This window comes from Canis lupus, chromosome 9, assembly GCF_003254725.2.
Source record: "Canis lupus dingo isolate Sandy chromosome 9, ASM325472v2, whole genome shotgun sequence".
NCBI lineage: Eukaryota > Metazoa > Chordata > Mammalia > Carnivora > Canidae > Canis > Canis lupus.
Genome location: NC_064251.1, coordinates 35,760,566 through 35,786,547, shown reverse-complemented (window position 1 = coordinate 35,786,547; position 25,982 = coordinate 35,760,566). Strand labels below are relative to the sequence as shown.

The window sequence follows — 25,982 nt, the reverse complement described above, 5'->3', positions numbered from 1 at the left end:
GTTTTATTTTTTCCTTTTTCTTAAGACACTTTTTTATTTTTTTTAAAGATTGTATTTATTTATTCATGAGAGACACAGAGAGAGAGAGAGAGAGGCAGAGACACAGGCAGAGGGAGAAGCAGGCTCCATGCAGGGAGCCCCACTCAGGACTCGATCCTGGGTCTCCAGGATCACACCCTGGCACTAAATCGCTGTGCCACCAGGGCTGCCCTTAAAACACTTTTTAAAAAAAGACTATTTATTTATTTGAAAGAGAGAAAGAGGGCACCTGGGTGACTCAGTGGTGGAGCATCTGCCTTTGGCTCAGAACATGATCCTGAGGTCCTGGGATTAAGTCCCACATCAGGCTCCCTGTGGGGAGCCTGCTTCTCCCTCTCCCTATGTCTCTGCAGCTCTGTGTGTCTCTCATGAATAAATTTTAAAAATCTTAAAAAAAAAAATGAAAGAGAGAGAGAGTGCATGTGATCAAGGGGAGGGGTAAAGGAAGAGGGAGAGAAAGAACCTCAAGCAGACTCCATCCTGAGCATGGAGCCCAACATGTGGCTTGATTCCACAACCCTGAGATCATGACCCAAGCCAAAATCAAGAGTCAGACACTGAACCAACTGAGCCCAGGGGCCCCTCTTTTTCTTTTCTTTTCTGTAATTTTTCCTGTGAATTCAACAATTCTTTTCTTTTCTTTTCTTTTCTTTTCTTTTTTTTAATTTTTTAAGTAGGCTCCATGCCCAACATGGGGCTTGAACTCATGACTGAGATCAGGAGTTGCATGCTTTACCATCTGAGCCAGCCATGTCTCCCATAATGAGTTTTCTGGTGGTGCTCAAAGAATTGTACTTTAGATAATAACTGACAAATACATTTTATATATTAGATAATTTCATATTAAGTAAGTCCGTACTTTGATATATATTATCTTGGAGCATGACTGAATTCATTGGTAGAGTTTACTTTAAGACTGAAGCAATTTTACAATGTAGTCTGAACTGGCTTGAAACTTTCAGCAGACCCCTCCCATATGACAGCCTAGATGCTTTGTCAAAGGTTCCTGTCCTCTGCTTTGTCTTGGATCATATCTCTCAGCTCTATCTTTATCTTGCTTTTGGTCTTGCCCGACTTCTATACAGATTCTTCAACTCAAAGCTACATTCTTAAACTTCTCTCTTGTCTGGATGTTTTAACAGTTCCCTGCTTCTCCATTCTGTTCTCTTTGAGACATGGTCCTTTAAAACTTCAACTCAGACCAAGCCCATGTAGAGATTTCCTCAGGCTCTGGGTTTTCTTGGACTTTCACTTGTCCCAGGTGTCCAGGGCTCCTACCTGGCATAGCACTTCCAATAAGCCAATAAGGCACTTGTATTCTTTTATTGGCCTTCTTTCCTTTGCCTCTTTCAGCTTGTTCTCCAAGAAGAGACTCCATGGCCAGTTAAGTTGCCTGGGCCAGCTCCCCATCTTGATATTTGGCACCCTCCAGTGGCCATGGATGGGTGTGCTTTGGCCAGCAGTGAATTTTGGAGCTAAGTCCTCTGGAGCATCCCCAGGCTGGTTAGTGCCCACCAGTGACAGTTAAAAGGAGCTGCTATCAGAATCAGCTATCAGATCTGGGCAAGCTTTACCCCTGCCTGGTTCCTTGCAATTCACCTCCTGCAACTTGCTGATAGATAAACTCAACAAAGTCCCTCCCTTCCTTTTTCCTATAAATGTATCTGTATCAACATACTAAAATCTACACTCTCAAAGGAAAAACCTTTTCTGGTTTTGCACTTGGCAGGGAAGTAATAATAAGTACTAACTTAAATGAGTGTCAAATGCTGAGCTAATGCTTCAACCCATTATCATATTCAATCTTCACAATGCTGGGAGATAGTCACCTATCTTTAATCTCCATTTTATAGAGGAAGAAATAGAGGCTTAGATTGGTTACATAAAAGTCAAGGGTAAACCTAAAGGTCAAGATCTCCTTGCTAGTTGATGGCAAGTTTGAATTCAAAACCAGCCTGTGGCCCATACTTCCTAATCACTAGGCCATACAGTCTCTGTAGAAAATTGGGATGCTCAGAGGCCATGTTTTCTATAATGCAAACAAAGATAGTCTGTAGCAAAAAGAATAAAAAACTAGATAGAAGCTGAGAAAACTAGAAGTAGGGTTGTAACGGTTTGAGACAGAGGTTCCATTTGTTCCCAAGGCTCAGGAGCATCCATGTCCTTCTCCAAACTTGGTTGTTTCATCAGATACTTAAGTCCTCCCAATAAATTCCTCCTGGTTCAGTTTGATGTGTTTTCTGCCACTGGCAATGCAGGAGTCCTATTAAAACAGGAAACCAATAGGGTACTTTTGAAGATGGTCTAGGTATTAACACTTGGAGCAGCATTAGTGTTAAATTATCTGATTCATACCAGGTTATTTTGATTGCAAAGATTGAGTCAATATACTAAAGCCAGGTTACTCACTACTCAGAGACAAGTCAAAAGAAGGGTTATAGAAAAAAGCATATATGCACTAAAACCTGAGTAAATTGAACCCCAAGGCCTCAGGAAAAGTTGATACTACATCAGTGGCACTGAGGAATAGCCACTCCTTCACCTCTCAGGGCTTTTTGGCTTCTCAGTGAATCAGAACCACTCTCTCTCTGGACCAGCCTTCTCAAATGACCCGTCTTTCAATTGCAAAAGCAATACTCTAGCCCTTGTTTGTATCTCTTATTGCAGGTTTCCAAGAGAGAAGATATGACTTCTGCTTTTCTTTCTAGACCAAAGTACAGGAGGTGAAGTCATGGGGTATAGTTTATGGCCACATGTCCAATCAGCTGTGGTCATGGTCATGTGGCCTACTGTGCACTCAGTATGATCAATGGGTAGGGATTTTACTAGAAGGGGATGTGAGAAGGCCAGTAATAATTGGCATCTCTAATCAAGCCTACTTAAATGTAATTTGAATTCCTGCCAGTAAAAAAAAAAAAAAAAAAAAAAAAAAAAATTAAACACGCTACAAAGATCCATTCCCTAAAGACCCTCTCTAATTATCTCAAGTTGGCAAGAGAGTTCACCTTCTGGTGTTTGTAGGCTTGCGTGCTACCCTCTAGCTCAAAGTTCCCAGTCCCACCTGCACCTGCCCTAAACACTCTGCATTGAGCTAAACTACTCCACTCACTTGGGAGTCTATTAATTTTTTTCTCCCCTTAACCACACTAAAGACTTTGCTTAGTAAAGCATTTTGAAGATTTAGAAAGTGACTGTTCAGTCTGCTTAGGATTTATATCCCAAACAGATGTGCCAAGAAGTCATAGGAATCAAACTGCTGTTCTGTGAGTAGAATAATATATTAACTTGCCTTGTAGCAGTTTCGATTACACAGCTGTACAAATTGCAATGGAATCTTCATAACTAAAGTTGCTTTTAGCAAAAGCACATCACTTCTTCAGGATGGAAGTTTTAACATAGCAGGCATCTTGAAGGGCATGCATCCTCACAAAATACTTCTCATTATTTGAGAGAAAATAATCTAAGAAAATGAGGTACAGTAGTACTTAACTTACCTTGAAGAATACTCTGCTCTTCATCATAATAGCTGAACTGGGTATTATTTTGTGATGAAAATAAGGAGATCCTAAATAATGGCATCATCATCTTACACTTTTAGTCTTTCTGAGACTGGTTTCTTAACTGTTAAATCACGTTATCAGTCCCATACTATAAGGTTGTAGTAAGGAGCCAATGAAAGCTTTATAGATAGCTCAACTGCCAACCATAGTAAACATTCAATAAATGTTAGTTACCATAATTATTATATTTTGTTTCTCATCTTACCAAATTAAAATGTGTTTTTTAGTACAGTTTCTCATTTTATCCTTTCAACCTATGGGTAGGTATGGTACTAAGTATATTCCCATTTTATAGTAAAATTAACAGAAACAGGTTAAATAGTTTAGGATAAATAATTTTTTCCAAGGTAACATAGACAATAAATTCATATCTTTGACATGTTTTTTTTTTCTTCACATCAGTTGGGTAATGTGCCAAGGTCATAACAAGGTTTGAGGGAGGCACATGTCCCTGACGGCATGAACACCAATCATCAAGCTCATGAACTACAAAAGGATTCCACATCTGTGACTTCTAATCGGATGTTCCTTCCGCACAGAACTTAATTTCTGTGACTGGGACTTCAGTGAAAGGAGAAGGTTAATATTATACCAAAGGAAGAATCTTCCACAACTTTCATCCAAGAATTGTTACTTGGCTAAAAATGTGTAAACTCCTCTGGCAGCCTGGCAAACTAGATAACCTGAGGGCCCATTAACTATGAGATAATTAAATCCTGATTTGAATCAAAACTAATATGCACTTTAAAGTTTTGCTGGAATTGCACTACTGGGTATTTACCCCAAAGTTACAGATGTAGTGAAACGCTGGGACACCTGCACCCCAATGTTTATAGCAGCAATGTCCACAGTAGCCAAACTGTGGAAGGAGCCTTGATGTCCTTCGACAGATGAATGGATAAAAAAGATGTGGAATGGAATATCACTCAGCCATCAGAAAGGACGAATACCCACCATTTGCTTCGACCTGGATAGAACTGGAGGGTATTACGCTGAGTGAAGTAAGTCAATCGGAGAAGGACAATCATCATATGGTTTCACTTACACGGGGATTATAAGAAATAGTGAAAGGAATTATAAGGGAAAGGAGGGAAAATGAGTGGGAAAAATCAGAGAGGGTGACAAAACATGAGAGACTCCTAACTCTGGGAAATGAACAAAGGGTAGTGGAAGGGAGGCGGGTGGGAGGATGGGGTAACTGGGTGATGGGCACTGAGGAGGGTACTTGATGGGATGAGCACTGGGTAATATGCTATGTGTTGGCAAATTGAACTTCAATAAAAAATAAATAAATAAAATAAACTTTTGCTGGGTTTTGATGAAAGGGGTCAAAAAAAAAAAAAAAAAAAGAAAAGTGAGCTGAAACAAGAACAGGAGCAATAAGCAAAAATAAAAGCCAGAGCTGTCGTGGGCAAACGCTAGTATCGGCTCAGAACAAGGAGACTGAGCTTGGAGGCACACTGCAAAGTGTGGAAATTGAACCTGAGATTCCTTCCTGTTTTGAGCCTGGTTCTGCAAGAGGAGCTTCAGAGATACATGATCAGTTGCATCTCAGACCTCCTCTCAGAAACAAATGCAAGTACTCTCTAGAGTAAAGCAACGCCCAGTTAAATCCCTGGGATTTTGATATATTAAGATCAAGAAAATATAAGCTCACAATTTAAAAAAATCACCAACACATAAACCACCATGAGTTAAGGCCAACAGAAACAACAAACAACAATTTATAAGAATTGAAGAACTAGAATTGGAATTGTCATTTACAGGTAATTAAATAACCTTTTATGAACCATTTTTAAAAATCAAACATGGAATGAAATAGATTTAGAACAAGAGACCAGAAAATTAGTAAAAGAACCAAATATGGGCAGCCCAGGTGGCTCAGCAGTTTAGCACCACCTTCAGCCCAGGGCGTGATCCTGGAGACCCGGGATCAAGTCCCATGTCAGGCTACCTGCATGGAGCCTACAGCCTAGAGTACACAAACCTCTGCCTGTGTCTGTGCCTCTCTCTCTCTCTCTCATAAATAAATAAAGTCCTTAAAAAAAAGAACCAAATATTACTTTTTGGCCTAATAGCTATAGATTTTGAAATTAACAACTCAGTAAATCTATTAAAAACAATAAAAACAGCTGAAGACAGGTTTAGTGACCTGGAGGTTATATCTGAAGAAATCACCCAGAGTGCAGCACAGAGTATAACAGATGGGAAATATGAAAGAAGGGCTAAAAGAGATGGAAGGTAAAACAAAGTTTAACATGTCTAATCAGAGTTCTAGAAGTAAGGAATAGAGAAAATAAGAGAAAGCCAATATTGAACGAGATAATGGCCAAGAATTTTCCTAAACTGACTAAAGATAAATCCACAGATAGAGAAAGCACAGCATATTTCAAGCATGATAAATAAAGAAAAATCCACACCAAGACATATTGTGATGAAATGGCACAATACCAAGAAACGAAGACCTTAAAAATCCCAGAGAAAAAAAGCCAGGGCACCTACAAAGAACAAACAAAAAGCTACCAGAAGACTATTTTTCTTTTTAAAAAAAGGAATATAACAATAATTTATTGGTGTTCACAACTCTCAGCAGTAGTTATCATTATTATTTCTATCTTAATGTAAGGAAATTCTGGCTGAGAGGGAAAGCCCAAGGTCCTACAGATATACAGCAAAAAGGATGTAGCTTAGAAATGCAAGAATGAGTGGAAAAGTAGGTCATAAAACACTGCTTCAGCCATATGCAACAACATATGAATCTTAGGACATAATCTTAGGATGAATCTTAAAAACATAACACTGAGTGAAAAAAGCAGGTGGCAGAACACTATATACAGAATACCATTTTTATAAAGTTCACAAACAAAACTAAATAATATATTGCTTAGAAATACACGCATGCATGATTAAATGATCTTAAAAAGCAAGAGACTAATTGCTATAGACTGAATACTTTCGTACCCCCAAAATTCACATGTCAAAACCAAATGCCCAATGAGATGATATGAGGAAGTGAGGCCTTTGCGATCAGATCATAAAACCAGAGCCCTCATGAATGGAATTGGTGCCCTTATAAAAGAAGCCAAAAGAGCTCCTAAGTAGTTCCTCCTGCCATGTGAGGTTACCACGAAGAGATGGCTGTGCATGAATTGGAAAGCGGGCTCTCATCAGATGTGGAAGCTGACCATGCCAGCACCCCGGATTTGGACTTCCAGTCTCCATTCCAGTGGGAGATATATTTCTGTTGTGTGTAAGCCCTCACCTGTGCTATTTTGTTATAGCAGCCTGAACAGACTACAACAGGAAAATACACAAACTTCCAGATAGTAGTTACCTTTTCAGAGAGGTAGCAGAAGAATGGAGCAAAGAGAAGCAGGGGCTGCAAAAAATAAAGGTAACATTCTAATTCTTAGACCAGTGGTAGGTAACAAGTATTCATTTCATAGTTGTATTAACACATATGACTTCTATTCTTTTCCTTGCATCAAATGTTACATAATAAAAATAAAATAAAATTGCCAAAGGACTAATTTTAACTGGGTTTTTACAATGTATATTTAAAAACCACTGCTTAATCCTCCTGGCTGATGGTTGAGGGATATAATCAGCCGCCAGAGTTTAACTGCCAAATTTTTGTAGTGAATCACAAAAAGGCTTCCTACATAATTAATGGAAGACAATGATAGAAGTCATTACTGGCTTGGGATTTTAAATTTCTGCTCTTGTATGTTCTCTCCAAATGAACAGTCTATTCACACAGCTCTAATAAGAGGTGTACTATTTACATTATTTGTATGGCTATATTTAACCTTGTATTCTAGATAGTGAAGAACAATTTCAATATAGGAAAAATATGTTAATAGGATAACTACGTTAGAAAAAAACTAGTTGGGATCCCTGGGTGGCGCAGCGGTTTGGCGCCTGCCTTTGGCTTAGGGCGCGATCCTGGAGACCCAGGATCGATTCCCACATCGGGCTCCCGGTGCATGGAGCCTGCTTCTCCCTCTGCCTGTGTCTCTGCCTCTCCTTCTCTCTCTGTGACTATCATAAATAAATAAAAATTTAAAAATATATATTAAAAAAAAGAAAAAAACTAGTTTAATTTTATGTTTGATGTCGTATAATTAAGTTGGTAACAAGAAAAAAATTTGATGTACTCTTTTTTGTGTAATGGGATCATAAAATAAATTCATTTTCTCATATCCAAAATTTTACGCACCAGTTTGCCCAATTTTATTTTATTTTTTAAAGATTTATTTATTTGGGATGCCTGTGTGGCTCAATGGTTGGGCACCTGTCTTCCACTCCAGATGCGATCCTGGAGTTGTGGGGAGTCCCACGTCAGGCTCCCTGCAAGAAGCCTGCTTCTCCCTATGCCTATGTCTCTGCCTCTACCTCCCTCTCTGTGTTTCTCATGAATAAATTTTTAAAATCTTAAAAAAATAAAAAAGATTTATTTGAGAGAGAAGCACCAGGGTGTGGCAGGGAGGGGCAGAGGAAGAGGGAGAGAGAGTCTTATTTCTTAAAATTGTATTTAAATTCAATTAATTAATATATAATGTATTATTAGTTTCAGAGGTAGAGGTCAGTGATTCATCAGTCTTACATAATACCCAAGTGCTCATTATATCACATGTCCTCCTTAACATTCATCACTCAGTTACCCCACCCCCCCACACCTCTTCTGGAGAGAGTTAAGCTCAGAGCCCCATGCAGGGCTGGATCTCACAACCCTGAGATCAGAACCTGAGCTGAAACCAAGAGTCAGACGCTTAACTGACTGCACCACCCAGGCACCCCATTTTAAAATGTTTTATCCTATTTTCTATATTTCCTGCATACCTCAGTAGTTTGTAATTATCATTAAAACATTTTTGAACTGGATGAGTTATCTGGCAAAACACTGAGTTTTACTTGTTTTGGGTGATTGTGTATGTTTAATGCTATAATAGAGGTCTTTTTAAGCTTCTCCTAATCAAAGCCCATAAACTTGATCTTCCCAAAATCTCAACATGTTATATTATCTTAGTACAGAAAAGTGTTTCCTAAACACAGTACATGCAATTTTCCCTTCAAAAAAATGAAGATTGTTTTCATAGGAGTAAATCAGCTAAGCATTTTATCAGGTTTAATGCATTATTAATTGGAAGACATGATTTAAAAGATATCTGTATAATTTTTCAGCCCTTTGAATAGTAATACAATCTGAAATTAATAATTTCCTAGAAAAGTAAAAGGGAATTTCCCATAGGTAATTAGAATAAGCTCTCAAAATGTATCCCTGTTGAAATCTATACTTACTAATATGTCAACCTTAAACTCTTCTTTTATAGTTTTTTTTTTTAAGATTTTATTTATTTATTTGAGAGAGAGAGAGAGAGAGAGAGACAGTGTGTGTGTGTGTGTGCACAAGCAGCAGGAGGGGCAGAGGGAGAAGCGACTCCCTGCCGAGTAGGGAACCTAACATGGGGCTCAATCTCAGGACTCATGACCTGAACCAAAAGCAGTCAGTTAACCAACTATGCCACCCAGGCACCCCTCTCCCTCTATAGTTTTTTAAGAATTTTATTTATTTATGTACTCTTTTTAAGTAGGCTCCCGGCCCATTGTGGGGTTCGAACTCATGACTCTGAGATCAAGGGTTACATGTTCTACTGGCTGAGCCAGCCAGGTGCTCCCTCATTTTTTCAGTTTTTAAAACTGATGTTCATTAGTTTAAATATGTTTGTGAGTGTAGAGTTGACTTTCATATTTGTAAGGCATTTGTCCAGAGGCTTTTATGATTCCCCAAATTTAAAACAAAACAACAGCAGCAACAACAACAATAAAACTCTATAGCTTAAATCCTGGTCTATGCAGACAAAAATCAAGTTGTATAGAGAGACGCAAAATACAAGAGAGCCAGAATCTTTACAGTTTGCCTGTACCCAATGTCACTTGCTTCCTGAAACCTGGCTGCCTTTCAGGTTTACCCACATAATATATTCCCTTGTTAGCTTTAAGCTACTTCAAGTTGGTTTCTGTTACCTTCATCAAGAGGCCTAATACACATAATTATGCAGAACATTTGGTAATACATATAATTCATTCCATTGTATAGACCCAGTGATTTTCAGTTAATCGTTTTGATATCTTTTATTTTTATTTTTATTTATTTATGATAGTCACAGAGAGAGAGAGAGAGGCAGAGACACAGGCAGAGGGAGAAGCAGGCTCCATGCACTGGAAGCCCGACGTGGGACTCGATCCCGGATCTCCAGGATCGAGCCCTGGGCCAAAGGCAGGCGCCAAACCGCTGCGCCACCCTCGTTTTGATATCTTACTGGTGTTATGCAGCAAAGAATTTTTTGGTGAAAGAAAAATACCTGAACCAATTGGATTCAATCTGACTTTTGCAAACAAGATTTCAGGGCTCAGTGAGCATACCAAGTAAGGAGCACCCCTTACAGAAGGCTGCCTCATCTTATTTGGGTGGTTTGCAGGTTATAATGTGCAACTATATTTAGGTGATAAATGAAAAGAGTAAAAAGATTTTCAATATAGTAGTCCTCTATAACATAGATAGTAGCTCTTTCTTTGAAGCCTAATACTGAAACCAGATGCTTAGTTTTATGACTTCCTTCTCTCAAACAAGATAAGAAGAAAAACATACGTAAGTCAGTGAGTATTATCAGGAAGTGATTATTAGTTTTGTTGAAAGCATAATGCCTTTGGGGCTTTGAAAGAAAGTACTAATTTAAACCATTCCTGGAATGAATAAATATTCAAAAAGAGTGGTATATAAACTCTGCTTGCCTCGAGCTAACATAAGTATTTATGACTCCATCTTGTGTGTTCTTCTTTGGAATTTCTTCTTTCATCTGAAAAGTGATTCTTCCACCTGCATTCCCTTTAGGAATCAAATTTAGATATAAAGCAGTGACAGCTTGGATCTTGCCCTCTGTATAATAAATCAACTGATGTAACTCCTTTCCATTAAGAACAGCTCACTAATAGCCATGTGGGCATGCTTTAAATTAACCTCATATACAAGAGTCCAGTCAAGTTGTAAATCTATGGATTATAGTCTCACCATATCTAATTTTATATTTTGTAAGACTCCCTTAAAGGGTGTACATTTGGTGATTCACATTTTAGCCACATCATGATTGAAATTACATATAGTGTCTCAAAATACTCTAAACTCCTTGGAGCAAGGAATGTCTTTCCTATCTTTTTACCCCTAGCAACTGCAGGCTGGTGTTAATTGGAGAGTTGTTCAGTAGTGTGTGGAGTTGGATTAGTAACAGTATGGGAGACTTGGGACAGAAGAGAATAGATGAAACAATATGGAAAGAATGTGGTACCAGGCTTAGCAAATGAGCAGAGGCCAAAGGTAAGGAAAACATGGAATGGACATGAGGCAAATATGAAACAAAATTTTGTTCATGCTAAAATACAGTCATATGTGGGATATGGAAACTTGCAAATTTCTTAAGACCCACTCTTTTGGGAGTGATATGGTTTTCAGGATTGGGTTGGATCTCCTTAGTGAATCAGAATGGCAATGAGGGGACACAAAGGAGGATGCACTGCTATTAATTAAAGATTTGTGATTCAGCTGCTTGTGATGAAGTGAGGATGTATATATCTCAATCACAAATTCAGGTATGCAGGTAATACAAATTTGTTTTCCTATGATAGCTTCTATTCTAAGCTTCCATTTCATCAAGTGTATCAATCAGGAGATAGTAAGAAAACAGAAACTGCAGTAGGTGTTTCAGGCAGGAGGGGATTTAATATGGGACATCAGATGCTTATAACTCTTTAGAAAGAGCTGGGGAAGCAAACTGTTGAGTATGATGTTAGCTGTGAACTTCTCATATACTGCCTTTATTATGTTGAGACTTGTTTCTTCTATATCTAATTTGTTGAGAGTTTTGAACATAAATGAATGTTGAATTTTGTCAAATGCATTTTTCTGCATTTATGGGTAAGATCATATGATTTTTTAAAAAGATCTTATTTTTAAGTAATCTCTACTCTCAACGTGGGGCTTGAACTCACAGCCGCAAGATCAAGATCTTGTACTCTACTGACTGAGCCAGCCAAGTACCCCTCCTATAGTTTTTATCATTCTGTTAAAGTAGTGAATTATATTTATTGATTGGTATATGTTGAATAATCCTTGTATCCCAGGGATAAATCCCATTTGATCACGGTGTCTGACGACCCTTTTAATGTGCTACTGAATTTGGTCTACTAGTATTTTGTTGTGGATTTTTACATCTTTGTTTATCAGAGATATTGGCTTGTAATGTTTTTTCTTGTAGTGTCCTTGCCTGGCTTTAGTATCAAGGTAATGCTGGTCTCAAAATAAGTTTGGAAGCATCTTGTCCTCTTTACTTTTCTGGAAGAGTTTGAGAAGGATTGCTATTCTTCTTTAAATATTTGATCAGATTCACCTGTGAAGCCATCTGGTTCTGGGCTTTTCTTAGTTGGGAGATTTTTTTATTACTCCTTCGATCTTCTTACTTTTTATAGATTTGTTCAGATTTTTTATTTCTTCATGATTCAGTCTTGGCAGATTGTATGTTTCTAGGAATTTATCCATTTTTTCTAGGTTGTCCAATTTGTTGGCATCTAATTTTTAGTCGTCTTTTATGAACCTTTTTATTTCTGTGGTATCTGCTATAAGTTTCCTCTTTCATTTATGATTTTATTTATTTTAGTTCCCCCCTCTCTTCTTTTTCTTAGTATAGCTAAAGACTTGTCAATTTTGTTTATGTTTTAAAAAAAACTCTTCATTTTATTGGTCTTTTCTGTTATCTTTCTAGTTTATTTCATTTATGTCTGCTCTAATCTTTATTGTTTCCTTCCTTCTGCTAACTTTGAGCTCAGTTTGTTCTTCTTTTTCTAGGTCCTTGAGTGTAAATTGTTTACTTAAGATCTTTCTTTTTTCAGGGATCCCTGGGTGGCGCAGCGGTTTGGCGCCTGCCTTTGGCCCAGGGCGCGATCCTGGAGACCCGGGATCGAGTCCCACGTCGGGCTCCCGGTACATGGAGCCTGCTTCTCCCTCTGCCTGTCTCTACCTCTTCTCTCTCTCTCTGTGTGACTATCATAAATAAATAAAAAAATTAAAAAAAAAAAGATCTTTCTTTTTTCTTTTTTCTAATGTTCATAGCATTTATTGCTATGAACTTCTCTCTTAGAACTGCCTTTGCTGCATCCCATAAGTTTTGGTATGTTGTATTTCCATTTTCATTTGTCTCAAGATAGTTTTTAATTTCACTTTGATTTTTTTCTGTGACATAGTGGTTGTTTGGGAGCATGTTTATTTCCACATATTTGTGAAATTTTCTATTTCTCTCCCTTTATCAATTTCTAGTTTCATACCATTGTACTCAGAAAATACACTTGATATGATTTCAACTTAAATTTGTTAAGACTTGTTTTCTGGTCTAACATATAATCTATTCATATGCACTTTGAGAAGAATGTGCATTCTGCTACCCTTAAAGGAAATTACTGTCTTGGGAAGGATTTCAAAGGTACCAATCAAGAAAATCTTGTAAATAAACCCACTAGGTTTATTATAAAGGGACAACTGTTACAATCACCCTTCTCTCTCTCTTCTCTCACCTATGTCTCTCTCTAATTCACCCCACCTTCTCCAGCTACATCTGTAGCCACTACATTAGGGTGAAAGATCACAGAGGAGTGTGCCCTAAATCTCCTTGTGATGATGACAACAGGTAGGCGTGGCAAAGTCCAGGTATGGTAGAGAAATTAGGAGAGAAGTAGAAACTCTAGACTGAGGGAAAGAGCAGGTGTTTTCCTTCAGAGTCTATTCCCCAGAGCAGATTCTACATTATGAGGTCCTGGGTGCTCACCTAGTTCCCAAAGGACAATGAAATTTTCTCATTCTGCCATTCCTCTTTTCCCCACCTTCTTCACAGCTCCCATTTCTCTTAATACCCACTCTCCTGTTGCCAAAAACTCTAGTCTTCCTTTTTAGGGGACAGCAACAGAGTAGGTCTTTAGAGCTACCGTGTCCCTTCCTCTTTCACTTCAGTTGCAAACAGTAAAGGTCATTTATGGAGGGAAGGGGACTGGTTGTGGGAGGGTGGTGGGAAGTGTGTGTGTGTGGGGGGGTCCTATCCCTCTTGCTCAGCCTTCAAGTTCCAACTCAACTCAAAGGATATGTCCTCCTCAAACCTTGCTCAGTCCACTTTCCCTACCTCATCTCACCTTCACCGTTCTTTCAGCTAAACTATCCTCCTTACCCTGAATCTCTGGAATGTCATTTACACTTCTTTTACAGCATTGATCACTTTAAATCTTACAACAGGGATCCCTGGGTGGCGCAGCGGTTTGGCGCCTGCCTTTGGCCCAGGGCGCGATCCTGGAGACCCAGGATTAAATCCCACGTCAGGCTCCCGGTGCATGGAGCCTGCTTCTCCCTCTGCCTATGTCTCTGCCTCTCTCTCTCTCTCTGTATGACTATCATAAATAAAAAAAAAGTTAAAAAAAAAATCTTACAACATTCTTTAAGCCCATGCCCCCTCTCCCTTGATAGAGTTTGGTGACCATGAGCACTGTTTGGGCAGAGTCTATGTCTGGTTTCTATATACGTTCCCCACAGCACTTAGCACAGTGCCTTCAGCACGGAAGATGCTCAGTAATATTCAGTGGAACAACCACTTACTTGGCCCTTGCTCCACTCCCACTGCAATTCCCTTGACATTTGAGGCTCTGTACATGCTCACTGTAACTCCTTTGCCTAGTTGGGAACCTCTCTTTGTCCTTTTCCTCCCTTTCTTAATTCTTTCCCTCTTTCTTTATTCTTTAGACTACTACAATGATTCTCACTGCTTACCCTTATTGCCCTGCCCCATCTCCCGAACAATGGCTCCTTTAGAGATAGGACCTTTTTGTAGCTCCTGATCTCTCTCTCTACCTCCTGCTCTTTCTGATGTTTACATCCTTAGCTCTCAACTGGTACAGACTGCCCTGAAGGCTCAGTGTTAACCAGATTTCACCTATTCCAAAATGACAGGCAGGAAGGCGTCAAAGTACAACTTGCTCCTAGTTTCACCCAGCTCTAGAGAGGGTACTTCTTGGAACTGAGCCCAACATTAATAGCCTGATGGAAAAGGGAGACAAGAGTAGTACCTGCCTTATAATCGTGGTGTATTAGCCTTTTTATGTAAGTAGTTTTTCTTGTGAGAGGTAAGACCTAACTTGTTCTAGATATAAATCCATATAATAAGCCAGGTTCTACTGTAACAGTTACCCATTTGCTGATCTCAAAATACTAAATTTAAAGTTATAAAATATGCCTGTGAGGACTGAATACTAACAGTTTGAGTTTTTCTAGCAAATGTCTCATACACACACACACACACACACACAGAGCTTTTAAGAGAAATTTTTCTAACCATGACTCTGCTGTAGAGGGGAGGTGTATCTGCCACATTCTACCAGTGAGATTGTTGGGCTTGGAGAGGTCTGCTGATGGGTTCAACGGCCTACTGCAAGAAATTGAACCTGGCTAGATCACTCTGAATAGTAAGTGAACTTTCTTTGAACTTTCATATCTCACTTTCTTACATATGATACCTTTCTTTGAAATCTCATGTCAATTTCTTATACATGACACCTAAATTTCCATTTTTTTCCCTTCCTAGGAAGAAAATTTTCACTAGACAATGTGATTTATGGTAAGCAAGTACACTGCACATCAACAAACTACAGCAGCCACTACTAGTTAGTTGCCCACCCTAAATATGTTCCCTCCTTCTTCCTTGCTAACAGGACCCCTATATTATTGGAGGATTCAATATATCCAGCTAAAAGAACAGCTTCCCTTAAAAATCATATGGCTTCATAACTAAATTCTGGACAGTTAGATAAAAGCAAAAATGTTATGAGGTACTTGGGGACAGACCCCTTAGAGGTAAACTTAATTAGCTGGGAGGTGCAGTCCTTTTGTCTTTCCTTTTTCCTGTCTGGAATGTGGATGTAAAGGCTGGATTTCTAGTAGCCATCCTGGACCATCACTAGCAAAGCACAAGAATGGCTGATCTGTAAGCTAAAAGGAACCCTTATGTTTGATAACTATGGTGCTGCCAAATCAGCCCTAAATACATACTTCCTCCTAAACCTCTTTCACATGAAAGAGAAATAAAATACTCTATTTAAGCCATTAAATACTCTATTAAGCCATTTGTTATTGTGAATTTTCAGTTATGTACATCTGAATCTAATCATAATTGACAAGATAACCCTACTAACAAATCTTGTTGAGTTTAAACAGACAAACTAGGATTTGCTTAAATCTTTCTTCCTCTCAAATACTTATAAAGTGACTGATCCAATCTATTTTAATATTTAAATAATACCCTTTACATTTGAAAGTGTAGTGACTGTAAAGAGACATGAGGAAGGTTCCAGGATGTCGATAAAGTTTGTTTCTTTATCAGGCGTCTTCAGTTTGTGAAAATACATTGAGATGTGTTTGAGATGTGCATACTCTTTGTATGTATTTTATATATCAATAACAAGTTAAAAATATATCCATAGTAAATTTGTCTTTTGGAGTGGAATTATTAATCAATTTAGTCAGGATTAAAGACTTCAAAAGGGTAAGTCCTCAGAGAATTGTGAAGATTAAATGAAATAATGAATATAAATAATTCAGTTTTAACCCACTGAGTCATGTATCCTGTGATTATTTTTGGAGAATTTACTATGTGCACCATTACTATTAAGGGTCAGCTATTACTATTAGCCCTAATGTAATTGTTTGCTTATTTGTGTTCCTCTTCTAGACTAATAAGCTTCATAGAGACAGGGACTATATCTGTTTTGTTCACATTATACACACAGCTTAACACAGTGCCAGGCAAACAATAGTGCCTAATGTAATGAATAACTGAATGAGTATGTGATAGGTTAAATAACCTCTTGCAGACCACTAGAAGAATGTACTTCAGTTTCAAACTGATGTAGAAGTGATCTTTTAGAATTCATTTGTAAATTAGAAGCAATCTAAGGCTCTTCAGCATCAGTATTAAATCAAGAACTACAAGTAAAAATTCTGGCAATTCTCTTAACACTTCAGAAATTATGTAGTCCAAAATATAAGAGGATGAAAATCATAATGCAATTATCACAAGAAACCATCAAAAGCCCTTAACTACACTAGTTAAAAAGACTGGAACAGATTAACTTCTTGATATCATAATGAAAATGCAAACACTATGACTAACACATACCATATCAAAATAGAACATTTTCATTGCATGGCAAGAGAGAAAAGATGTCTATGTTTTAAGCAATCAAAGAACAAAATTGAAAATGCAAGCAACTGGAAAATGGCAGTCCATAGAAATTCCTTGTTAAAATACGGTAAATGTGTGACTATAAATTTTCTATGTAATTTAGAATATTCTCCTTGGTGGTTTAAAAAAATTGTCTAGATTTCAAAAGGAGAGAAATATCAGTTTGACATCTATAGACCTATTTTAGGGGTTCATATCCAGCCCACAATCCTTCCTTTGAAAACTGCCTCCTTGACAAAAGGGCAAGCTTACACAACCAATTTTGTCACATAACACTCCAGCCATAACTTATTGGACAATTGAAGAACTCTTCACCTAAGCTGAACCAATCAAAATCTTTCTCATGAGAAACTGAATTAGTAGGCCTTTAGTTTTTTCAAGATTTTATTTATTTATTTGAGAGAAAGAGAGTGAGCGAGAGCCATAGAGAGAGCATGAGTGTGGAGGGGATAGGGGTGCATGAAGTGAGAGAGGGAAAAGCAGACTCCCCACCTGAGCAGGGAGCCTGATGCTGGGCTAGAGCCCAAGACCCTGGGATCCTGACCTGAGTAGAAGGCAGACACTTAACCAACTGAGCCACCCAGGCGCCTCTTGAATTAGTAGGTCTTGAGTCTGTAGGTAGTGGTAAGCTCCAGAACTGGAAGGTCAACTAGAGTTGGGGCTGAGCTTGGCATCAAGCCTATCCAAAATTTCACAAAAGCCTAATTATAGGGGAGCAGAAACTGTACGTAAGCAAAAGAATAAAAAGGAAAATGGAATGTATTTGCAAAAAGTACAGAGGCAAGGCTCTGTAGGTAGGGTGCAGGGTAGAGGAATGAGGTCTGTTCTTGAATTTTAATTTCCTATGAAATCTGGCTGACATTGTTTCATGATTTCTTTAATCATTAATCAACTAACACCTCGTCCTTGTCTGGTGTCCCCAACCCTACTTTTTATTTGAACAAATATTTCTTTAACATTGACCATCTGTCAGACACTGTTCTTTGCATCAAAGATACACTAGTAAATAAAAGGGAAAAAAATAATTATTGGGGTCAAGTGGGACAATTATAATGAACTATTAAACAAATAATTATAACAGAGTGGTAAATGCAATGACATAGATAAATGCAAGATATGAGAAAAGAACACCTTACTTGGCTTAGGTTTAGTCTCAATCAATGTTTTTTTTTTTTTTTTTTTTTAAATAGTTTGAGTGAAGTTTCGCATCTCACAACAAAAGAACAACAAGAATCCCTGCTTGAACACCTTATTTAAATATATTTATATTGTTCCCACTTAACACCCACCTTCAAGGAATGGTTAAGATGCCAACAATCTACCTAGGTTAGAATTTAGGCCCCGATGCTCATTAGTTTATGACCTAGCTCATATTACAGTACCTCTTTGTGCATCAGTTTTTTCTTTCTTTTTTTTTTTTTCAGTTTTTTCTTTTACCTCAGGGGAGTGCTGCGAAGACTCAATGGGTAATTCATATGCAGAGCTTTAGAAGTGTGCCTGACATTTGATAAGTATGCCACAGTTGTCAGTTGCCATTATTGCTGTTGTGTTGCTGTTGTGGCCATTATGTTAATCTTGTGTTTATTGCAATTTGAAAAAGTGTCATCTGGGAAAGGCAGGGTGGAGTACTTGCTTATACTCATTGCCACGTTTAAGCTCTGGTCCTCAGCTTTGCTAAACTAAATTGTGTTAGCAAACACAAAGACTAGTTCAGGTTAGCCATACAGGTAAGTAGGTATTGATAGAGATAGAAAGAGAGATGTATTAGTTATTTTTTCACAAATTTTATTGTCAAATAAATCTTCAGGGAGTTCTTGTGAAGACACTGGTTCCACTGACTCTGCTATCAGAGATCCAAGCTAACCACTCTCTTCCATTAACATATTCTCTTTACAAGCAAGAGTAAGAGACGTTTTTTCCTTAGTAATTACCTTAAGCCAGGCCTGCTCCCTAAGGGTACTCACAGACCACCTTGATTGGATTTTGAGTGTGCCCAACTCTTCAATCTTAAATTTAACAGCAGATTTCTTAGTTTTGTCATTCCTATTGATGGGTGATCTCACCTATTAAAAGAAATTCTGAGTCTCTTCCAATTTTGTTTCTCAGAAAGGAATGTTAACTTTAGCCTTAGCCTTGCAATAATCCCCAATATGAAAGATCATGTCAACCTTTTAAACATAGCTTTATTCCATTTAAAGTTACTATGTGCTTTGGTCATAATAAAATGAACTAATATTCCTCAAGATGAGTTGAGTCTAAAATTGTCTTCCTTCCATCTTCTTGGAATCCTTGCTATTTAGACATCGCCAGAGGACAACTGATTAAAGCTTTGACTCCTCTACATGAGAGAGAGTACTTGGCACTTAAGCATGCTTTAATAGCTATCACTCTATAGAACAGATGTTTGTGTGTTTCGTGGGCATCATAAATATTAAGAATGATGTTATATGGCTTGGAAAGCACTTTCCATTAATTGTTAATGCTCACTATGTGGATACAAGAGTGAGACTCCTTCGGGGAAAATCAAGATACATTTTTATGTCTAGTATTACTGTATTTCAATTTCAAGGCTGAGGCTGAAGAGAATTAGCCACTGATTTCTTGAATATCATATGAAAATTCTAATTAATGTAATGGTTGGTGTCCCTTGTTCCTTATAGCTCCATAGTGAGATATATAATGTATAACTGTAACAGATGTGATGGAAGAAAACATAGGTGAATTTTTTTATTTAAATTCAATTAATTAACATATATGTATTGATTAGTTTCAGAGGTGGAGGTCAGTGATTCATCAGTCTTATATAATACCCAGTGCTCATTGCATCTTGTGCTCTCCTTTAAGTCAATCATTCAGTTACCCCCTACCCTCCAGCAACCTTCAGGTTGTTTCCTATGATTAAGAGTCGTTTATGGTTTTTCTCCGTCTGATTTTGTCTTGTTTAAACAGAGGTGGATTTAAAGACCAGTTCCACCTCTTCCTGACTCAGTGATCATGAACTTAATTATTAATTAGCCTTTCTGAATTTAGTTATTTAACCTATGAAATAGAGGCTAATGACACCTACCTCATAGGGTTGTTATGATAACTTAATAAGAAATATGTATAAAGACCCTAGGCTAGTATCTGGATTACAATTAATTCTGCTTTGTTGTCAAATTAGAGATGGTGAGTGTCTGATGTACACTATGCATCAAAAATGGACAACATGTGATTAAACTTCTTGAGTTTTTGGCAACTTCAGATTGCTGAGGGTTCCTCATACAGAAGGCTTTGCACAGGGCAGCCTAGGTGGCTCAGCCAGTTAAGCATGGCCTTCAGCTCAGGTCATAATCTCCAGGTCCTGAGATGGAGCCCCCATTGGGCTCCTGCTCAGGGCTCCCTGCTCAGTGGGGGAGTTTGCTTCTCTCTCTCCCTCTGCCTTCCCCCACCCCATGCTTATGCTCTCTCTCTCAAATAAATAAATAAAATTTTTAAAAAAGGAAGTCTTTGCCCAGTGAGACTACAAATTCTTTACTGATATCCCACATGCAGGCCTAGTGCCTATTCTTCCCTTGTTGTCAATGGCATTTATTCATTCATTTATTGAGGGCCTGCTATAATTATGAAGATTATGGTCTCTGACCTAAGCAAGTTCATAGTCTGGCAGAGAACAAAGATGCAAAAACAATTATAATATCATGTGATAAGTATTATCTCTAATCAAGGCAAGGTAGAGGGCTGTGGAAGGACAGAGGAAACACAATTCTGTTTAGTTGACAGACACAGCTATATTAAGAAACAAGAAATCCAGGTACCTGTACAAGGCAACCATACATATGGGATGCTATGAAAAACAGAAATGTGTTAGTTAACATGGTTTCTGTACAAAACTACTTACCTTCCTGGTGAAAGATAATTTGGTTTTGCTACCACAAAAGAAAATGATGCTTTCATGTGGAAATCAAAAACAAAAAAACAAAGACCTTCTCTCTAGAACTGACCTATGTCTGTTGATTAGTCTTGTCATGAGCAGCTGCAGATGAAGTCAACTGAAATTCTGAAATCAAATCATGCATAACACCAAGCTGTTTTTTCTGGAATGAATTTTAAACTGTTGAACAAAGCCTAAATTTTAAATTCTTTGGTATGTCTCCCAAGTAGTCTGATTCAGTAAATTGCAAAAGAAAATAGAAACGAGAACAAGAATTATAGAAAAGTGAGATTTCTTTTTTTCCAGAACACTGACTCTACTTTGGCCAGTGGGAGTCAGCCTCTTTTTTTAATATAATAATAAAAATACTGGTTTCTCCCTAGCTCCACCTAATAAATGTTGAATGCATAATTTTTTTTAAAAAGGTACCAAATTATTAGTCTATCTAGGACACTTTTGTGTCTCAGTCTTTCCCTGGAAGAGGAATAGAATGGGAAAGGCATCACAGAGAAGGTGACTTGTTGCTACTTTTGGAGATAAAGTTTGTCTGAGAGGAAGAAGAAAGAAAGAAATGCTCCATCTTCCCCTAGATTGCCCATATGAAGGCCTCTGATTTTTTTACACATACTGTTTTCTCTCTTTGGAATGGTTTCTCCTGCATCTGCCCATTTCACCACCATGATGGTGAGGCATGACCATATGCTAGCATTTCTTAGAAACTTTCCCAAATTGGGATCCCTGGGTGGCTCAGCGGTTTAGCACCAGCCTTCGGCCCAGGGTGTGATCCTGGAGTCTGGGATTGAGTCCTGGGATTGAGTCCCGCATCAGGCTCCCTACATGGAGCCTGCTTCTCCCTCTGCTTGTGTCTCTGCCTCTCTCTCTCTCTCTCTCTCTCTTTGTCTCTCATGAATAAATAATAAAATAAAATCTTAAAAAAAAAAAAAGAAACTTTCCCAAATTGGCAAACCTGCTGAGATAATTGCCAGGATATTTCTTGGCATATTATTTTGACCTAAGGTTATTAGGTAGGATTCCTATGTGGTGTTGGATGTTTATTAGGCTCAGGCATGTGCAGCTTTGGAATATCTGCATCCAGTAGAACAATGTAAGGGAAGAAGAGAATATGGCCATTAGCACAGAAATCTAGTTAGCTGTTCTTTTAGGTACCAAGAAGTAGAATCCAGGATCCTCTTCTGTTGAGTTTCAAGGAAAGAACTTCCCTTTAAATCCTAAAGTGGGGAAAGTGCCTCCAGGTTCTAGTGGCTTTAGGCCCTCTGTTCCATAGAAAGCAGCCAAGGACAGCTGAGTAGGGCTGATAGTCTGAGTGGGGTCCCTGAGTACCAAGCTCTGTATTCCCCATGCTCAGCCAAAGGCTGAAAGTAAAAGCAAAGCCTAGAATTTGACTACAGCCATATTCTACTCCCACTGCAAAGCCAGAGTGCACAGGGGGTTCCATCCCACTGCTCTAAGTCATTAGACTCCCCTCATACCCTGACCAGGTGCAGGTATAACTCTTTATACTATAGGCCCTAGAACCCCTCAAGTAGAGCAACTTTAATCTTCCTAACTCCTAAGCCTTTTCAATTTCAAATTCTTGTAAGTACATCTATAAGCTCTGAATCTTGGAAGGTCACAAAAGTAAAGTTTATTATGGCCTATTATGAAGAAAATTGGGACAATAGAAGGGGCCCTTTAGAATAATAGAATATTAGTACTCTCAGAGGCTGTTGTCCAGCCCCCTCTTCTTACAGATGGGTAAGCTAAGGCCCAGTCATATAGTTTCTCAGTGAAAGAACTAAGACTCTCACTCAGGACTCCTCATCTAAATACCCTTTTCACTTTTCCATCTTCCATACAAAAATTTTGCTGTAGAAATCAGAACATTATAAGAAAGGAAGACTTACATGGCATCCTGGCATGGTGAAAAGAGCCCATGAGTTGAAATGGGAAGAATTGAATTTGATTCTGATCATAATTACTGAGTATGTAATATTTCTGATTCAAAGTCTCAGTTTATTCCTCTACAAAATGGTCTAGTTCTATTATAGGATTGTGGTGAAAATGAAACTACTTTGTAAATTACAAAACATACAAACAAGGAGCTCTACATAAGGGTTTGAATTGGGGAGAGGGTAGGAAGGGACAGCTTACAAATTAGGCTTTAGGGCCTCTGAAATTATGTGCAAAGGGTTTTGTGTTTGTGCATTTTTCTGGGAAGAGGATCCATAAATTACATTAAGTTTTTGTTTTGCAGAAAAGGTTAATAGCTACTGACTTTAGTATCACTATCAATCACTATCATTAATCTGAGAACTGTTCTAGTTCTACAGAAAGATGAATAAAATGTAATCTTTGTGCTAGAGAAACCATTTTTGAGAAATTCATGGAATTGCCAGATAAAACACAGATTGCCACTTTAATTTGAATTTCAGATAAAAAACAAAAAATTTAAGTATAAGTATGTCCCATGTAACATTTATCTGAAAATTAAATTTAACTGGGAATCCTGTATTTTTATTTGCTAAATCTAGCAATCTTAGAAATTTGCTCTCATCAACAGAGAAAAGGTGACTTGTGTTTCAGTGAGCTTGCCTTCCAGCTCTTGTTGGCAGAGAGTAGGATGGGGATGATAATGTGTTCAAGAAGCAAAAACAGAAGTCACAGAGGGGACACAATAAAGATTAGACACCTTAGGGATCATTTTGAATTAAAGCATGCCACTCTCTGGGATGCATGAGTGGCTCAGTGGTTGAGCATTTGTTTTTGGCCCAGGGCATGATCCCGGAGTTCCGGGATTGAATCCCACATCAGGCTCCCTGCGAGGGGAGCCTATGTCTCTGCCTTCTCTTTGTGTCTCTCATGAATAAATAAATAAAATCTTAAAAAAAAAAAAAAAAAGCATGCCACTCTCTTGATGCCACAGCAGGGGGAAGATTCAAGCTTTGTGTAATCTGAAATCTATAACATGTTGAGGACCCTCTTTAAGAAAAATAATGGAAAGTTTTAAGAACAAATTTAAGTATAAAAGTATATGTTTATTTGAATAAGAAAAAAATTACAACAAACCACTGGAGCCTCGATGCTTAGAACAGTGCCTAGCACATAGTAAGCAATCAATAGTGGAAAGAGAAAGAAAAGAAAGAAAAGAAAGAAAGAAAGAAAGAAAGAAAGAAAGAAAAGAAAGAAAGAAAGAAAGAAGAAAGAAAGAAAGAAAGAAAGAAAGAAAGAAAGAAAGAAAGAAAGAGAAGGACGAGGGGATCCCTGGGTGGCTCAGTGGTTTAGCGCCTGCCTTTGGCCCAGATCCTTTGGCTGGAGCCCCGGGATCGAGTCCCACGTCGGGCTCCCAGCATGGAGCCTGCCTCTCCCTCTGCCTGTGTCTCTGCCTCTCTCTCTCTCTCTCTCTCTCCGTCTATCATGAATAAATAAAATCTTTAAAAAAGAAAAAGAAAGAAAGGAAGGAAGGAAGGAAGGAAGGAAGGAAGGAAGGAAGGAAGGAAGGGGAGGATGACAGGACAGGAAGCACCAAAAATCTGTCTCCCTACCTAGATGACTAGTTGATTCTGTCTGATGCAATTTTGAAACTCTGGAGCTTATGGAAGGCTTACAACCTCCCCTTCAGGCTGAAATGATTTATAGGGGATTCAAAGGGTCAGTTCCTTTTTATCCCCTTAATTTTTCTTTTTAGCCATTTTGGTAGCCAGACCATGAAGATTAAGACATTCAGAAGCCAACACATTTACAGAGGAAATTAGAAAATTATCATGCATGTGCAGAGGAAGGTATAGGCTAAGAAAGGACCTAAGAAAACCTTGATTTTACATCTCAGGCTAATCCTTTCCACAGACAGAACCTACAATAATAATCTACCCCCCTCCAAACTAGAGCTTAAAACAGAAAACCCTGGTGAAGGAAGAGAATCTGATTTTCCAAGTTACCACATTATTAGAGTTTTAGATCCAAAGTACAATTATCATTATAAACCACAAGGTATACAAAGAAACAAAATAATACGGCTCATTCAAAGGAAAACAACAATAAAAACTGTCCCTGAAAAAAAACACCTGATAGTGAATCTACTAGACACAGACTTTAAAACAGTCTTAAAGATGCTGAAAGAACCAAAGAAAGATGTGGAGAAAATCAAGAAAATAATATATAAGGCAAAATGGAATATCAACAAAGGGATAGAAACTTTAAAAGAAACCAAAAAGAAATTCTGGAGTAATTAAAATGAAAAGTTCACTAGAGGGATTCATGACAGATTTGAGCAGGCAAAAGAAAGAACCAGTGAACCTGAAGATAGAACAATGGAAATTACTGAGTCTGAGAAACAGAAAGAAAAAAGATTGAAGTGAACAGAGCCTAAGAGAACTGTGCGTTGCCATCAATAGGACCAACATATGCATTGTTGGAGTCCTAGAAGGAGGAAAGAGAGAGAAAGAGGCAAAGAGAATATTTGAAGAAATAACGGCTGAAAACTCACCAAATTTCATGAATATATATGAACATAAACATCCAAGAAGCTCAGTAAATGCCAAGATGAACTCAGAGACCCAGTCCAAGATATATTATAATAACACTGTCCAAAGACAAACACAAAATTTTGAAAGCAGCAAGAGAGAAGGAACTTGTTACATATAAGGGGTCCTTAATAAAATAATTAGCATATTTTCACCAGAAATATTGGAAGCCAGAGGCAGTGAACTGATATATTCAAAGTGCTAAAAGAAAAAAACAGTTAGTGAAGAATCCTATATTTGGCAAAATTGTCCTTTAAAAGTAAGGGAGAAATTAAGACATTCCCAAACAAACAGAAACTAAGGAAGGTCATGACTACTAGACTTGCCTGCAAGAAATACCAAAAGAAGTCCTACATCTTGAAATAAAAGGACAGTACACAGTAACTTGAGGCTATATATGAATAAATGAAGATCTCAGTAAATGTAAATACAAGAGCAATTATAAAAGCTGGTATTATTAAAACAATGGTGTATAACTCCACTTTTTGTCCTCTATACAATTTAAGAGACTAATACATTAAAATATTATTAGTTTATATTTTGGGATACACAGTATATAAAGATATAACTTTATGACATCAACAACTGAAAGAGATAGAGACAGAGTGTTAAAGGTGCAGAGCTT

General features: G+C 37.9%; 1 protein-coding gene, 1 long non-coding RNA gene and 1 other non-coding gene across 13 annotated transcripts in view; 1 reads left to right on the top strand and 2 right to left on the bottom strand.

The window, feature by feature from the left end:
• Positions 1-5,037, top strand: part of LOC118355644 (uncharacterized) — a 51,795-nt gene extending 46,758 nt beyond the window's left edge. The window contains exon 5 of one of the 2 annotated variants that reach the window (XR_004818475.2): positions 4,002-5,037. This is a non-coding gene — a long non-coding RNA (uncharacterized LOC118355644). The remainder of the gene's footprint in view (positions 1-4,001) is intronic. The other variant, XR_004818474.2, reaches the window with a different exon arrangement.
• Positions 1,860-25,982, bottom strand: part of RPS6KB1 (ribosomal protein S6 kinase B1) — a 202,166-nt gene continuing 178,043 nt past the window's right edge. For 6 of the 10 annotated variants that reach the window (XR_007412981.1, XR_007412986.1, XR_007412988.1 and 3 more), the window contains 2 exons: positions 6,934-6,978; positions 1,860-2,302 (listed from right to left, as the gene is read on the bottom strand). The gene's annotated coding sequence lies outside the window, so the exon portion shown is untranslated. The remainder of the gene's footprint in view (positions 2,303-6,933; positions 6,979-25,982) is intronic. The other 4 variants (XR_003133721.3, XR_007412999.1, XR_003133725.3 and 1 more) reach the window with 1 other exon arrangement.
• Positions 3,996-4,097, bottom strand: LOC112655685 (small nucleolar RNA U13). The gene has a single exon (XR_003133823.1). It is a non-coding gene; the product is annotated as a small nucleolar RNA U13 (small nucleolar RNA).